Raw genomic sequence first — 13295 nt, 5'->3', positions numbered from 1 at the left:
ACTGAAGTTAGTGGGACTACCTGGGTGAGTAAGGGCTGCAGGACCAGTACCTAGAACTGAAAGGATCACTCCAACTTTGGATCACTAAACAGTCTAATTGTTAACTTTCAGAGTAGCAGGTGTGTTAGTCTGTATTTGCAAAAAGAAAAGGAGGACTTGTGGCACCTTAGAGACTAACCAATTTGTTTGAGCATGAGCTTTCGTGAGCTACAGCTTATGCTCAAATAAATGTGTTAGTCTCTAAGGTGCCACAAGTCCTCCTTTTCTAATTGTTAACTGTTCATTTTAATGTCTTTGTTTCTAAACCCTCGTTTGGGTGCATACCTGCAGCCTGTAATCATGTGAACAGTCCCATTAAAATCAGCGGGATTACCTGAATCATAGAAATGTAGGACCGCGAGAAATCTCAAGAGTGTTTCTCAATGACCAGTCCATGGACCAGCACTGGTCCCCAAGATCTCTCTGACACACTGTAGGAAGGCAGCAAGCTAGTTCCTGGTAGCAAAAAGGTTGAGAAACATTGATTCTAGTCCATGGGTAATGGCTGCAGGATTTTTCCAGAAAGATCTCTTATCTTTATTTTATTGAACCTTTGTACATAGCACAGCAGGTAGAGATAAGAAAATATTTATTTACACTAGCATTTATCCTTTAAAAACGCCACATGCTTTCAGACTGGTACCTAAATGAACTCTTGGGCTCATAGAGCTACTGTACATTCTGTCTTGGTTGCAAATGGAAACATCGTTTTTTCTCACAGCAACATTTAGGAAAATCTGCAATGGTTATCTGCAGCCAGGGTGAAATCTACCCTGTGTAAACAGTCAGCATGCAACCTATGCCTCATACAATTCCGACTTAAACTCTACTTAGAGAATTTAAGTGGGACTTAGTGCATAGGGCTGGTGGTGGCTCTCTGCACAAGGGTGAATTTCACTTTTTGTGTGAAATTCTTCAGAATACAAGTGCTATCAAAAATGTCCCCCATGAAACAGGCCACTTCGAAGCCAGTCTTTCTGATTGCTGATCCCCTCAAACACAGTATGCGGAGAATATAATTTTCCAATTTTTGCCACATACCGACACAATCCTAACTCTGCTAATGCAGAGAATGCTAGTTGGGTGCAATGCACCTTAGTGTTTAGTGCTATAAATGCAACAGGTAGAGTCCGTCCTGATCATCACTACATGTGACGTGGATATGATACATTTTTTTCATTGTTCGCTTCAATTAAAAACAAAACACTAATCCTGTCTATTTCTATCTACTGCATCTATTTCTATCTCGCTATCACCTTGGTATCTAAGCCCCATACACTAATGGTACATTGTTTGTTATTCCTATCTGTAGGTATGGAAGTGTTCCAGATGATAAACCATTCCTCCTCTTTACCCTCAGCCCGTAGGGCAATGTTTTCAAACTTTGGCACCTTATGTTAAGCTAAATCCATAGACACACAGCTAAATCAAGGTAGCCTGGTTTTTCCAATGGTTATGTTTCCTAATTTTAGGTACCGGAAATTGAACATTTAGGCCACTCTTAATATTGCTTCCATGTGTCACGGCCGCCATTCTCCTGAGCAAGGAGGGATGGATAGAACTCCATTCAGAGTATTTCAGTATTGCTGATTAATAGGCTACAAGTGATTCAGCAAGATGAGGTTTATCCCATCTCCACTTATGCATCCACCATAAATTTAGCATGTTGCGTCTGCAGGTCTCCTAGCCCCTGCTGGCATGCAGAGCAAGAGACCAGGAGCAGGCATCAAAGCTAGGTCAGCTTGCTTGGCCGATCATAGCAGAACCAGGCCAACAGGCAGCCTTGTAGGTGGGGTGTTGATTCACTTTTGAAAAAGTACCAACTTTGTTACTTGGTAGGAAAAGCTGTCTATGTGGTTGGGCTTTTTTTATGGTGACTTATCAATTGTTTTGACCCTGCTGTGCCCGAGGGGCTTTTATGGGCTGAATGCCCCCAATAGCCAGGTTCAGAGGGACAGCCCACTTGAGATGAATAGAACAGCAAAATTTGGCCTGGCTATTGGGGGCATTCAAGACCCACCACTAAATTTGAGGGGGGACTTGATTGCTTTGTTGGTGTGATTTGCTGCTACCCTCTGGTCTGCAGTAGAACGTGGCAATGTGCGAACAGAACTTCAAAGCTTTAAACAGTTTACAGCTTTAAATAGTTAAAGCCGTAACCAGAACAAAGAGCAGAACTGTCAATGCAGTTTGCCCTGTGCCCCCTAATACATTAAGCAACACTGAGGCAATTCATCCTTGTTCTCTTGCCATATTTCCTATAAAGTTCTGACACCCTGTCTAATGCCATCGCACTCCACCCCTCCTAGCCCCAACAGGGCTCAGCACTGCAGGTGCATTTGCCTGAGGTGTCAGGAGCAAAATACATTTAAAAATCCTGTACTGATGCATCTAAATAGGAACTTGTTTCCTTATTATATGTATTTCTCCTGCAGTATTCCACCGGACTTTCCCCAAGCACTATGATCAAATGTAGTGGGTTTGGCCATTACTTTAGTACTTTATAGGGATTCCTTCCCGGCACTTGTCAGTTCCAGTCTCTTTTCCAAATTTATCTGGATTCCTTATTCCCTCTAGTCAATGTTTAATCTTCAGATTTCTTCCTTAAAATCAAAAGAAACAGATACATTTTACTTAAATGTTCTTCTTTCTGTGCTATTTGTGCTTCGTAGCAGACCCAGGACCTAATCCAACTTCCATTAAAGTCAATGGGAACACACGCCCACTGATTTTAATGGGTGTTTGATTCAAGCCTCAATTCACGCCAACTTCAGGATGAATTGTGCTTCACTGCATGCATTACTTCAACTCTGGCCATTTGTATGACTATTTACCACCTTTAATATTGTGTTTAATTTTAAAACGTGTACTTAATATTGTAGCAAACCCTGTAGCATGTGAGCTTGTACATATGTTATTTTTCAAGATCTGGAGCACCTTCTTAAAGAGAGAATGAATGAGAATTTCATACATTGTTTTAGGTGGGGAAACCTTTAATAATTGAGCAACATTCCTCCTATACGAAGGCCTTCTAGAGCTAAAGATGGTGTTTCCTGTACTGAGAAACCACTGGCCAATTTACTCTCAAATGCCCCACTGGAAATAAGAACACAGAGCATGCCAATGTTGATGGGCTGTGTCTAATATACTGTGTGTGTCTTGTAAGTTTCACAGAGCCAAATAAATCATATTTATTTTTTCATTGCCCTGAATCCACAAAGGTCCAATGCAGGACAAAGACCCATAATGATGCGAGAAAATGAGCCAAAACAATAAGCCAAAAAGAAGAAATAAATGGCTCAGCCAGTTTAATTATTTGGCTTTTTTGTTGTAAAAATCTTGCTCCAAGTGGGGCAATAATTATTTCATGTGTGATGCGTGGAATTTGGGTTCAACCTGAGGGATATCCCTAATGATGAGGGAGACCTGAGAAGTATTGGCTTGATATTCTTTTGAAGTAGTAATTAAATGGTGAGGTCCTGGAGTGCCTATTCTGGCAAAACTCTAATTGAAATCAATGGGAGCTTTGTTAAAGTAATAAGTGAAGGGTGTGGCCCACAGGTCTGAAAACTACAACAGTGAGCTGTGGGAAAGTCCTATGGAACGTAACAGAAAAGGATAACTTTTCTTGAACAATCCTACAAAATTTGATAGAGAATTGTATCCCTGCTATACAATCATGTAGAATGGTTAAAGAAGAACTTACAGGAAGGATATCCTCCCTTATTAACTTACAGGAAGGATATTCTCCCTTATTAAATGGTTTAGGTTTTTAGAGGAAATTTTTAGAGGAAACCTATTGGTTTCATCCCTGTTAAATTCTCTAGGACTTTTTCTTAAGACAAAGCAAACATGATACACGAATCATTACTACTGCTGGAGTAGTCTTCAGAATTGCTTCAGTAAAGTTCACCTTCAGCAAAGTCTGTTGCAAAAGGCAAAGATGTGACATTTGTTTATGTTTCTATTATTAAAATGAATGTACAGTCAGTAGACCTGCTTTATGTCTTTTACATTGTTCTGGATTTCCTTTCTCATATCTCTGAATGTTAGCTTCTGAGTAGTTTTTTAATTAATTTTCCAAACCAGTGTTATTTAAAGTTGTATCATATTTGCAACCTCCACTAATTATACAGCACTGTAGTAGCAAAGTATAATTTTTAAGGATTGGATTATTTTTATACCTGCATCCAGTACAATTATGTCTGGCGTTCTAGTCAGCATCATAAAAGAATACAATAAAACTATTAATATTATGACTCTGGTCTTGTATTATTGAATATCATTTAATGGGCATGTTGAAGGCTTTCTGGGTAGGGAAAAAGTATCTAATGATAGAAGATGATCCTGAGAGCAATTTCCACTGGGGACTGTGGTAGGTTTGAGTGGCAATACTTCCGTGTGTTGCTGAGTCCATTCCCAAGCTACATGGTTTTTCCAAAGTTGGTATAAAGGCCACGCAGTAGAGGCCTAGTTAGGAATAAAATCCCAGTGATATCCTGTTAATGCCCAAAATTTCCGCAAGGCTGCTGCCTCTTCGGCAGAGGCAATGCTCGGACAGCACCTGCCTTTTTCTGTGCAAGGGTCCTTCCCCATCTTGTCAAGGTGATTCCTAAGAAAGAAACTTTGAGTGGCCATTAGTTGTGCTTCGGTAGGGTTACACTTTAATCTGGCAGCTTCAAGGAGCTGTAAGAGCTCATCCAGTCTCTCTAGATGGTCTTCTTTCATCCGAGTTACTAGACAGATGTCATCTACATACTGAAACACAACAGAAAGTTGGGAAAATCATGATAACACCTGCTCCAGCTGGGCATGGAGTATTGTGGGAGTGTTATGATATCCCTGGGGTAATCTTTCCTCAGTGAACTGGACCACCTGGAAGGTAAATGCAAACCTGTACTGTGACGCTCTGACTAGCAGTAAAGCCCAAAAGCCATTACCTATATCCAGGACTGTAAACCACACAGCCTTGGGGGAAAATGACTTAGTTAAATCTGGCATTTTAGCTATTGTGGTTGTATAGGAAGGTGTGGCCTGATTGAGGTGCCTGTAATCAATGGTAAGGCATGAGGAGCCATCTGGCTTCTGGATGAGCCAGAAAGGTAAATAAGCAGTTGATGTACATCTGTGAAGAACTCCTTGCTCTAAACGGGATGCTATAGGAATATGTATAGGGGGTTAGCTTTATCCAGGAAGGGGTGCTGTCTTTGTGCAGGCACGTCTCCACCATCCACGAAAATGGTAACTACCATATGCCCACAAATCATGCTTGTGTTTGGCACAGACATTTCCATGTTTCAGACTCAATGCCTGTAACACCTTCTGTCTTGCATGTTTCTCTACCACTTTATCCAGGTCACAGGCCACTGGCTTTTCCACTGGTGTCACCAAACCACACACAGGTATGACCACTAGTCGACAGTCTAATTCCCTTGCTGCTGGAACACACAAAAGCTGGTTAGTCAGATCAACAATACCTCCAAGATAACTCAGAAAAATCTGATCCCAATAAATTACTGTAAGGGTTAGGTAATTTGATATTTGGAAATACAAGCACTCTTCTCGTGTTTTCCACTTGAATTACAAGTGGTCGTGAAAGTCTCACTGTTACACAGATGTTTATAAATGTGGCTAGGACTTTGGTTGTTCCCGAGGACCAGGGAGAATGTTGTGGATCCCCGTCCCAAATTATGCTGATGGCTGCCCCAGTATTGATAACAAAAATAAGATGGCAGCCCCTCACCATCGCTGATATAGGGGTCTTCTGTTTGTGTCAGTGCCTAAAGAGGCCCCAATACTACACAGGGCTTGTTGGAGTCATGCCTGTGGTTCCCCTCCATAATGGCCAGCTGACCCTGAAGCGGGGAGGAGAAGCCATGAGAAGGAAGGCTCCTGTGATGTAGCTCATGGAATGGGATGGGTGGGGCTGACAGGCTAGGATCATATCTTTCATTTATTGCTGAAGGCCTTTGACATCTGTGTTGTGCAGTCACTGCTCATTGCAGTTTAAGCAAAACAGGTCCAAATTCCTCTTTCTGCTAAGCTCTAGGCGGGGTGGATCATCTTTCCTCCAGTAACTGCCTGGGCCTGGGTGTGTCACCTGAAACAGAGTACATGCCTCCCCCACAGCGCCTGTTCAGGGTGGACCCTGACAACTAGGAGAGGGCAAAGCCCCACTCCCATGAGGTGTACGGGCCTGACTTTGCCTCCTGCTGAATCTCGGGGAGAAGAAGGAATGCCCATGTGCTCCACCCCCTGGTGGCTGGGGGCTCCTTCCATCATAACCACAGGTTGTGTTTGTGACCCTTATACTGATGCTACCGGAGTGTTACATCTTTTAATTTCTGCAGCATAGAGGCTCTGGCTTCCAGATGCTGGGCATTCACAGCCACCGCCTCCTTTTTGCATAGGTCCAGCCGACTTGGCTACAAAATCTAATGTTTTTACATCAGTGACCACAGCTATGGGAAAAGGAGAGGTTTCGCATCCGACCTCCTCGTCACTAGACCATTCATAGCAGGGTCAACCTCAGAATCCCTGAGGCACAATTGGTGATCACTATAATCCCAACCGGGACTCTTTCCAGCTCTTCATCGTCCAGGGGAGAGGCAGGGCGGAGGGAGTGAGCAACGGGAACAGTCAATGTCAAACGCCTGATTGTTTGGCTTCCTTCCCTAGACTGGGGTAGTGATCTAGGCAGAATGGGTGGCAAGCCAGCCCTGTCTTCATGTGCTCAAGAGGGGGTGTCCGATAGCATAAAACAGGTGTAAGGGCAGGTGATTCCATAGAGCCCTCACTGGATTTTTTTTTTCAATAAAATCACCTGCAGCCAATGCTCATTTCACTTCTGCTGTAACTCTTTCCAGCCCCGCAACAAGACTAGTAAACAAAGGCTGGCTTGCCACTACTTTCCTGGGAAAGTATGGGCTACACCCCTTGTCCACAGTCACCACCACTTCTGAGCCAGTCTTGCCTCCTACATCTTCCTGATCTGATCCTTCTGAAGCACTATATCTCTCTTCCACTGCTGCTTCCAATCACCCCATCTCTCTCTGAGCTGCCTGTCACTTCCCTTTTCTCACCCTTTCAGCCTGCACACCACCCACTGTACTGAAACTGCCAACTTCCTTACACTCCCTGCCAGGTGTGATGTGTTGCTATCGCCTACTGTAACCAATTCAAATTCCTCCAGCTCTGCCATCTGCTTAGCTCTGCTTCTAGTGACAAGCCCCAGAGGTACTGATGTCTCCAGGTCCAGAGCCACCTACTAATGGGAACAGCTGGCTGACTCCCTTCCTTGCCTGCATCCTCCATCTTGGCAACCTTCAAAGGAACCACTTGCTCTTGAATACTCAGCTTTTCTACAGCCTGTGAGCTCCCAGAAGAGGCTCCTGCTGTGACTGTCACCACTTGCTGATTCACCCTATCCATGGCTGTCTCCAGCTCATGACAAGAACTTTGCAACCCGTTAATGTGCTCTAGCAGCTGCCCCGTTTCTACCCTACGCTCTGCAAAAGACCTCAAGCTCTCAATCACCTTTAGATGCCTCACACATGCACCTTCCCAGATTTCCCCCATCTCACACTTACTTTCTTCAAACGTATCCTCCAACTCTTGCTGCTTATGGGTAAGAGTGAGGTGTGTCTGTCTCAATGACCCTAGTTGCTTGTTTAACCCTGAGAGAACCTCCTCTCCTTCTTTAATTCCTGTTGCACCTGGCCAAGTTGCTTTACCTTTCTCCTTAATCTTTGCCCTAACACATTGCCACAAACTGACACTCTACAGCTGCGCCTTTTATCTCCTTGCCCTTTTCTTTAATCGCCTTTGCTTCAAACAGATGACCTAGAAAGCCTGCTGGGTTGCTCAAAAACGTCTTGTCCCTGTTCATGACCAGAGCCACCTCAATGTATTTCAACACATATAACTACAGTTGCAAGGCCAAAGGGATTGTAGCCACCACTGAACACTGTGTACCCTGATACCCATTTTCCCCCAAAATATATTACAATTGCTTCAACAACAAAAACACTTACAAGCTTGTGTAGCGGAGTCAATCCCCACCCCCCCATACCTAGCTTTTCTCATTCCCCTTATTGACCGGTCTGCGTGTATTCCTTTCTTATCCCTTACGGTCCCAAAAAAGTATTACATCAATAGAGGGTCAGCATAGTTCCCTCTTTTGTTATTGCCCCAAGCTTTCCACCAAGGTCACTGTGGGATCAGGGTAAATCCGCATACTCATACCTGACCACCATTAAGGAGAATGGTCCAGAGGCGCTCTGGGACCTTTCAACTGTTACAGACACCACCACAGTTATGCTCTGTATTATGTTGTTCCTTACAGAAGAAAATCAGCTTCCTCTGCCACCGCTAAGTATGGGTTACAGGGTCCTGTACAACCACTTATTTCTTATTCAGGAGCCTTTTCCTTATTTTGATTCTATTCCTGTGGTTGGTGTCTCTTAACGCTCACTCCCTCAACAACAACAAGACTCCTATGTAACACATGTATCTAGCAAACAAAACAACTCTCCTTCCTTACCAATTGTTACTCAAAACAGTGATCACCCAATCACCGCCTTCTCCCTCCCCCTCCTCTGGCCAAGAGTGTGCTCCAAATCTTCCTCTAATTATATAAGCTGAGCAAGAAAAATGAAGAAATACCACATGAGGAACAGCACAACAAAACCAAGAAGAAACCAAAGAGGAAGTACCATGCTACTGCAGCAAGCAGGCATTGAAATCTTCACCACAGACTGAATATTATTTTTAACTCTAAATCTTCCAGAAGTGAGATATCTTGACCCCAGTCTAGGAGGAGTTGCCATGTGCCTCTCAGGGCTTACCCAGGGACACCTGTTGCCTGATGTATTGATTGTTTAGTGATTATAGTATTGATTTAGTTTGCCCAATTAGCACTCTGTAACTGGTAGGTTCTTGTTCCAAGATCAGGCCCAGTATTATCAGAATTACTGGTTTGGCAGCCCCATAGGGCCTGGCAAGGACAACAGCACTCACACTCACGGAAGACCCTCCGTAACTATAAAAGTTTTATGATTACAATGATTGGTCCAATAAGTAAAACAGTCCAAACAAGTGAGGTGATGTAATATAACACTGTCAGCATGACCGTCACAGGTATATACTCACTGTGTCCTTGGGGGGAGCTCTAAAGGGTTGAGACAGATCCTAGTACAACTCCAGCATGCTGATGAAGACCTCCAATGGCTGTACTTGAGACCACATGTTGTATAGGCCTCACTGTCCTTCATGCATATGTATGCATAGCTCTTCCCTCCTTTACTATATCTTAACTTCCTCACTCTAATAATATTAGGGTTCCCGTATCGTATAGGTTAGTCTGTAGGAAATGTATATATGTGTAGTCCGTCGGTTCGACAATGACGTTTTCATGCTCTCTCTTTTTGTGGACTCTGGAGGGACTCTGAAGTCCAAAGCGAGACGCACATGCTTGTGAGGAGATCAGGCAGACAAAGTCATTGGTGAGCATCTTGGTAGCTATAGCAGTAGTATGATGCTTTTCCCTTGCAGCTTACAGTCGATTACTTCGGTCCTCTTCAAAGGCTTGGAAAGCTCTGAGTGCTGTGTGGTGCCAGGCTGATCTACTTAACGCAGCCTTCTCAAGATCACCCGGTTTTATTGCACCAAAGTGTGTGCTGTTCTTGATGCTGTCCTTGTAGTGCTTTCTGGGGCGGTCTTGATTCTCATGTCTTTGTGCCAATTCTCCATAGAAAATGTTTCTGGGGAGTCCATGTTCAGGCATCCTAATGATGTGTCCAACCCAGCGTAGTTGGGCTTTTATCAGCATGGCCTCGATGCTTATGGCATTTGACTTTTGGAGAACCTCCAGATTGCTAATTTTGTCCTGCCAGCAGATCCCCATAATGGCGCACAGAGACCGCCTATGGAAGGCCTCTAGCTGTTTGATATGCCATTTGTATGGTGTCCAGGTCTCACAGCCGGAGAGGAGAGATGTGAGCACAAAAGCATGATAACGTTTTATTTTTGTTGAGAGGGGTATGTTGTGGGATTTCAGGACTTTGTTACACAGCTTTCCTAATGACCGAGAAGCTTTCAGTACCCTGTTCGTGATCTCTTGGTCAAGAGATCCATCATGGGAGATGTTGCTGTCGAGACAGGTAAAACTGTCAACTTCCTTTAGCGGGATTCCACTCGTGGAGATGTTCGGGGATAGGGCACGGAGCAGTGACGATGGCTGATGCAACCCCGCAGTTTTCTCCAGGCTGATTGTGAGGCCAAACCATTTTGATGCTTCAGTGAAGCAATCTACGATGCACTGGAGAGCTCCCTCTGTGTGTGCTAGGAGGGCACAATCATCCGCAAAGAGCACTTCTCTTGTTAGTAGTTCTGTTACTTTTGTGTTCGCTCTAAGCCTTATAAGATTGAAGACTGAGCCGTTGTGTCTGAGTCTGATGTATATGCTTCTGTGGAGCCTGTTTGTAGCATGGTTGAGAACTTGGGTGAAGAAGAGGTTGAACAGTACAGGGGCAAGGACACAGCCTTGTTTGACTCCGTTTGAAATGGGAAAGGAGTCAGTGAGATTTCCATTAAAAAGTACCTGACCTTGCATCCCCACATGAAATAAACGAATGATCTTTACCAGTTTTGGTGGGCAACTAAGTTTGCTGAGGATCATCCATAATCCTTCTCTATTGCCTATATCAAATGCTTTTGTCAGATCAATGAAGACACTGAACAGATCCATATTTTGTTCAATACATTTTTCTTGTATTTGCCTGATACTGAAAATCATGTCTATGGTGCTACGACCAGGTCTGAATCCATACTGAGTCTCAGATAGACTGGCTTCTGAGACAGATGAAATTAGTCGGTTCAGGAGGACATTGTTAGGGGGCTTATTCCTTCACCCACTTACTTCCCTCGTCCTTCTCGCATGAACAGAGAGCAACAATACCCAAAGTCCAAAGGTGCAAACAATTCAATGTTTATTGGGGTGAACTTCCAGCAAGCATGATTCCAGTTTCCTTCCTTAGTATCCTCCTTCCCAGCTCTGAAACCACAGAGCCTTACACCTGTGTCCCTGTTCCCATTTCTCCCTTTAGCCAAACAGGATTCCAGTTTCCTTACTCCCATTCCCTTTTCCCATTTCCCCCTTTAGCAAAACATGATTGCAATTTCCTTACCCCATTCCCTGTTCCCATCTCCCCCACACACACCCACCCCCTCCCACCCACGCCCACTCACTTCCTCATTGACTACAGATTATATAGTAAAACTTGAGTTCTGCTTAGCTATACCTTAACCAATCATTTTCCTGAAATTTAACTAACCAATCCTAACATATTGTAACATGATTATGTAACCAATTATATCCCACCACCTTAATTAGTTTACACCCAGCAAAATTAATTATACAGCAGACAGGAACAATCAGAGAACCAGACAGAGATTATACAGATAAACAATAGCAAAGTGGGAACTATAATGACAAAACAATACAGAAGTGAGGATTTCACATCCCAGTATTGATAAGTGAGTTCTTGCCAGACAGGATGCTGTTTCCTTTTACATTTTCTAGGCACTTCCCTTTCTCTGGAGGTGATAGGCATTATCAGGACAGGATTGTATTCCTAACAGCCCAATGGACCTTATTTCACCTTCTTTCAATGTGACTAGTTTGGAATGTGAGGATGTGACCGGTCGCTGCCCAGCTTATGGCTGCCTCTGTTGCTTAGCCAAAGGCCTTAGCCTAAGAACAGGGCCTCAGACTGTCACAGTAAGAGAAGGCCCTTACAACCAGCAGACAGTGATTTTGATTCTTTCTTTTATACCTCTAGAACTAGCCAAGTGATAAGAATACACCTAAATTCTTAAAGTACAGGCCTTTGCAGACAGCCCTGAATATCTATATCCTAACAGACATGAGCAAAGATTTTTCTGGCAACAAACAGGAGAGATATCCCACAGTATTATCACAGACCATTTTGCTGCCTTTATTTTTAAATAAAGAAATAATTGTGGCATCTTTGAAGTCTTGTGGCATTTCGTCGTTGTCCCAGATGTCAGTAAGGATCTTCTGGAGTGTTGTTACCACAGATTTATATATTTGGACCTGTAGATTTATATATTTCTGCCAGTATTCCATCTCTGCCCCAGGACTTTCCTGAGCTCATCATACTGATTGCCTTTTCTATTTCTTCAAGTGAGGGCGGTAAGCCAAGGTGGTGCTGTATATTAGGATACTAATTAGGCAAGGCTCAGTAACATATACATCAGTTGGATTACTATGGTTACCTGTGGTTGAGTGCCTGCTAATGTAGCCCTCCAAAAATACGATGATGGTACAAACGGCCTGCATGCAGTTACCAACGAGTAGTTTACAACACTCATGATTATTACAAAACAATAAACAAAATCTTGTGCCATCTTGTGACTTAAGGTCACTGTTAGTTTACTAAAGCTATTTTATTGAGCAACTAGTCCTACTTAGGCTATAAGGTCTTATACTTATGCTAACTGCTTAAGCTATTCTTGCAGGTCTAGGCCTACAGGTCTCTTGCATTCCTGCTATCAATTCCTTACCCCTTTATCTTATGATCACGGCTATAATTGTTGTATGGCCTACAAGAGGAGAACTGAAATCCTGGACTACAGATGAGCTATGAAAAATCTTCATTGACTGTTCAGGTGCAATAGAGGTTTGGATGCCAAAAGTGATAAAATCCAGCTACGACTGTAACTTGCAAAGCCTACAAGAAATCACTACGTGAATCCAGATGCAACACTTGGACCTTTACATTTGTTCCCTGAAAATGGACACCCATGCTGCCATGGAATCAGTGTGACCTAAAAGAGCATTCTGAATAAGGACATGCAAGTGAATACCCAAGACTCTTTGCTAAAACTTGCCAATGAGCCCTAACCAGGGGCAGGGCCCCAGCCAATTGAGGGGCCACATAGGATAGCCGTAACACCGGCCCTGCTCCTCCTCTCCCTCCTCCTGGGGCGATGTCGCCCAGCTCCTCCTCTTCCTTCTGAGGCCCCCATCCCCTGGCTAGGCCAGACGCCGGAGCTGTGTGTGGGTGAGTATGTTCCCCCCTCCCTCCTGTGTGGAACTGCCCCCCCCAACCCCTCTCCTTCCACCCAGTTTACACATGGGTATAGTAAAACACACACACAGGTTAAGGGAATTGCCTACACTCAAGCAGAAAGTGAATCAACTATCACGGCTAGTTAGAGAACTCAACAGTCCT

Source organism: Natator depressus, chromosome 11, assembly GCF_965152275.1.
Source record: "Natator depressus isolate rNatDep1 chromosome 11, rNatDep2.hap1, whole genome shotgun sequence".
NCBI lineage: Eukaryota > Metazoa > Chordata > Testudines > Cheloniidae > Natator > Natator depressus.
This window is presented reverse-complemented; position numbering follows the sequence as displayed.